Genomic DNA, 5124 nt, shown 5'->3' on the forward strand with positions numbered 1-5124 from the left:
CGCCCAGACGAACGTATCAACTATTCCTGGGAATTTATTTTGATAAGATCTGCCCAAATTTTAGATTCATAGAAATTTTTCGTAAATATTAAACCGGTATCAATTTCTTCCTTTTAGATCTTTTATCACGATCCCCTACATTTATTTTTGTTTCAGATTTAGGGGGTAACTTTGAGTGTAAAACCGGAAAATGTACTAAAAAACGAGAGGAAGTAAAGCGCGAACTCAGTAGCACATTTTTGTGAACGCTCCTGTCCGGCTCTGTCGGCCTTTTTTTACTCAGGGAAGTTATATGTGAAGAGGTAATCTCTTTGGGGGAGGAAGGGTCCTTAAGATGTCGTATCGTGAACTTCTGCTACCGTTATTATCCTATTTGACAACCATACAGAGAAACAAAATTTCAGAAACGTGTATGGTTAAAGAAAATGTTTTAATTTAGAAATGTAAGTAATTTGTTCATAAGTAAGAAAAAAGACACATTACTGGTGAGCTCATTTGGAGCCGAATACTTTAATTCACGAGTCACGTGTCATTTTACTGACGAGTTCTGTACCTACTACCTACATTTTTTCCGAAATTGTCTTTATGGCGCATTTTTGAAAAAAATACGCTATTATATTCGTTATGGCTGGCTGGCTGGCTGTCCGGATGAGATCTCAGGAATTACAATAGCTAGAGACTTTTCATTAAAAGCTTTCTGATGTAGTGTAGATGTTCAGGCTCTAGTCTTTTGAGTTAGATTACTCATGAGATTCGCTAATAAAATACTGATCGGTATTACCAAAAATGCACTTGCATCATGGATATGCTGATTTACAACTTGTTTTAAAAAGTGTTTTAAAATATAATGTGTTACCATATTAAAACTTTTGGTTAATATTAATTTATCAGTTTTTATAGTCTAGTATAAAGTGGCAAGGGACAATAAAAGTAGTCATGTAATGTGTTACTGCCACTGTCATGGAAACGAAAATTTCCTGGCATAAGGGGGGCAAAAAATGAAGGTTTCATGACGATTTCCCGAAAACACTTTATCAAAACGAAAATTACCTTTCTCCACCGAAGTAAAGAGATCCTGGTTATAACAGGTAAGTTTCGCTTTGACAATCCACTTTACCTGTATGTGGGCGCCTCTTTCCTCTACTATATTTTTTGTTTTATTTTTCAGTCTTTCGTTCATTCTCTATTATAAGTGGTTATCACTCTCATTTTTTCCCCTCTTACTTCCACTTTTGTTTCCTATATTCCTCCTCTTCCATTACCCTCCTTTTTATCTTTCTATTATTCTTCTTTTCCTTTTCGGTGCTAATTCCCTAATTTCTCTCTGTGTCGTTTTCTTTCATACGTTTGCTCGACATCTAGGTATGTATACCCCACGTCTCTTTAACTTTCCCGTGCCCCTCCCTTTGTTTTAGTTCCGCGACAATTACCTTATTTGATATTTCCCTCTACTTCCAATTTTCTCACCTCTTTTACCTACGTTTGTCTCTATTTGTAGCATTTCTTTTAACCATTTCTCCGTGCCTTCTCTCTCTTTTCCTTTTTCAATCTTTAATTTTTGTAACGTTATATTATTCCTTATCTTCCTTATTTTCTTTCTGTCATTTTCTTCTTCTAGTTTTACTAGCCTTTCCATCACTTTTCTTTTTTCCTTATCCCATATTGCTCTTCCCTTCTCTACATTTCTTCCCCCATACGCATTTGTTCTTATGTTTCCTTAGCCGCCCTCCTTACTTCTTCCTCCTACTCCTTCCATCAGCTTTTCTATGCATTCTTCTATGTTTTCTCTGTCCTTTGTCCCGTCCTCCATTATTTCAGTTCCGCTTTCTCCATCCTTTCTCTTCGTTTTTTCTTTGATTCGAAGCTCTTATGGCTTTCTTACTTCTTCCGAACACCTCAAACCTGCACTTTTCCTCTTTCGCATCCTTTCTTTACATCCCCTGACTCCTTCCTACGAATCCGTGTTCTTAGTATCTAAGACTCCACTAGGGGATGTGTAATAGACTGAACTTAAGGTGGGTTCATAGCTCTCCGTTCATCCGTTGCGTTGATTCGTCAAACGCATAGTACATTTTGTTAAGGTTCATAGCAATCCGTCCACATTGTACATTTGCAACGTATAACCATAACCTAAATTTTATTTTGTACTATACCCTCTGTGATTTTCAGTATGTAAAAATGATACGAAAGTAAAAACACGTTGCTATCTGATTATTACTGTGAAGAACGAATAGGCGAATACTGTTAACGACTTAACGTACCAAACATAACCTCACTCTTGTTAAAAACGGACCAACGGAAACGTAAATGTTCAACTTCAACCAACTTTTCCGTCGTAAACGGACGACGTACGATTTAAAAATTTGCTGTCTTCTGATTGGCTAACGGACAAACGGAAACGTATGAACGTAGAGCTATGAACTTACCTTAACTTTTGCCGTCCGTTTTTTGTGTTGGACGACCACGAAATTCCTTAGCAAATAGAGGAGGAGTTTATGCATATCTTTCTATTTTACACCGTGGTTTAGGTACCAGTTTACAGTTATACTGTACTTTTGCGTAGGTACATAAAATTTATTTATTTCAGTAACAATTTGAAATCCAATGGCCTATTATTTTTTTGTTTTAAATTTAAAACTTGAAAAGAAATTATTACAACAACAATTATTTTTATGTATCAGTATGGGAGGTTCAACGCTGTATATTCAACCTACTACGATGCATACATTTTTGAGAGCTGACAACTACGCACTTTTTGGAAGGGGAAGAGCCCTCTGCGCAATCTAGAGAGCACGAAAGTGTGTTCCGCTTAGACCATATAGTACATGGACTGCTAATTGTAACTAAAATATGGTCAAGGACATCGCCTGGGTATGTGAGTTTCAGGGTAAACGAGTCTGTTCGAAGTTGTCCGATGAGACACGATTTGAGATTGTCAACCTATAAATTAACAAACGTCAATTGATTAATCGCCTAGATATCCCAAAAAAAGCAAACTTATTCTTATTTGTGGACGTATAGCAAATAATGAAGAGCATTTAAAGCTTCCCGTACTACGCGGGTACTATAAAGCTGCTCTTTAAGCGATCCTAGTAGTGTTTACACGACTTTAGTTTACCCTGAGATTCACATACCCACGACTACAGTGCCCTCTATCCGTGACCATCCATTTTGTATTGGAAGCATAGGGTGAATAGCAGTCCATGTACTATATGGTCTAAGGTGTTCCGTTGGGCATCCCATCCAATCCAACTTGCAGATGTGTTCCACACTGACTCCCTGTACTGCGCAAACGCAAGCGCGCTAAAATTTGAATTTGTGTACAGCTGTCAAGTGTAAGGGGTAAATAATATACACATAACCGGCAAACGTTATAATTGAAGATAATTTAGCTTACCTGCTTACCTATTATATGTAGTAGGTATATGAAAATGCCATGTTATCAAGATGAATTTTGTTGTTATCTACATTTGGAGTGAATGGTCATAGAATATGCCAAAGGCGATATTAGGAAACTGCTTCGGTAAGTACTGTAATAGTTAATTAGAAAGAGTTAATGACATTTACTTACAGCAATAACGTTACAGACAGACCAACATTGATCTATGGTAAAGAGAGAGTCCGGTGCTGAACGAATCACAAAAAACCAGACGACAAGGATCATGACTGATAGCTAAAGTAGAGGTTTGCTTTCAAGTTGGCGCTATAATGTATTTAATTGGAATTCACAGTAGTGACCGAAGGCTTTAATTCGAGAAGAAGAACATATATTCTTTCCGAAAATACAGCGACATTTGGTTTGTAATATGGAAGTCAGCTGGAACTGGTATTATAAACAAAACAAATGGTGGCACGTTAAAGCAAATTCAAATTTTAGCGCGCTTGCGTTTGCGCAGTACAGGGAGTCAGTGTGGAACACATCTGCAAGTATCCAATCCAACATCTTGTCTGTAATGGCGATTACGACAGCATCACTGCATCGGCCGTAAATGTTTGTTGTTTTTTTGCGTTATTTAATGCATTTCTTTATACTGTATTTGTGTTTTATATGCCGCAACGAAATTTATATTTTTTGCGAGCGTCAATCTCCTATTTTTAAGTTGACTTGGTTTAATCTCATCCCAGTGTAGATTCATGTGTTTGATACCGTTAACCTTTTTGTTTGATATCGCGTTCATTTTAAGTATTTTAGTTCCCCCAAAGACGAGTCACATCCTGTGTATTTCACCCTTTCTTAGAATTTTTGGTACTTGTTTAGGTATCCTAAACTTGTTTTTAAGTTTGACTCCAACAAACTTGGATTTATTAATCAAAGGTCAAGACTGTTGAATAGTTGTACTTTGTATTAATTTAATTTGTACTAATATTTGTGATTTGGCCACGACATTTTTCATTGTTTTGTTGTAATCAGAGGTGTATTGGTAAATTACGGCAAGGTACGGTACGCAGGCGTCAGTTTAACTCCGGAGGGGGGGGGGGGGGGGAGTACCTGTCATATGGAGGACGGGGCTGTGAGTGATTTAAAAATTCTCAATTTTTGTATTTTTTTAGATAGCAGGGTTTTTTTGGTTTTTTTGAGGTTTTACATTTTTATAACATTTCCCAAAGGAATTCGAGTGCACAATATAAGGAATAATTTTTGATCTCTCTGAGCGATGTTCTTGCCACCAAGATATTATATTAAAGGGTGAAGTGCTAGATATAAGGAACTACCTGGGAACTCTTACAGTTTCCTTAGGATTTTCAAAGCTGGTTACAGTTACACAGAAGTTACAGTAACAGCAAAAGCACGTTCTAAAGTAATCGACGCGACGTAAAGAATTAAACGCCATTATTAGTACAAGATTTTCAGCAATGTCCAACACTTTAAAGTTACGTATACGACCGTATATTTGCGGATTTAACATAGACATTTCTACAGGTACCTAAGATCCCTCGGATCCATAATTCCTTCAGATATTCAGATTTTAGTTGTCCATTGTTTAAGTTGACAGCAAATTTTGCCCAAAAATGGCGGATGATTGCGGTACTTTCTATATCTAGTGACTCTGTATAATCATTACCTGGTTTAACTTTACTGTGTTTACATTCTGTGGTACTGCAAAATTAAAAATTTCATCATTC

Source organism: Photinus pyralis, unplaced genomic scaffold (genome assembly GCF_008802855.1).
Source record: "Photinus pyralis isolate 1611_PpyrPB1 unplaced genomic scaffold, Ppyr1.3 Ppyr1.4_LG1, whole genome shotgun sequence".
NCBI classification, from domain to species: domain Eukaryota; kingdom Metazoa; phylum Arthropoda; class Insecta; order Coleoptera; family Lampyridae; genus Photinus; species Photinus pyralis.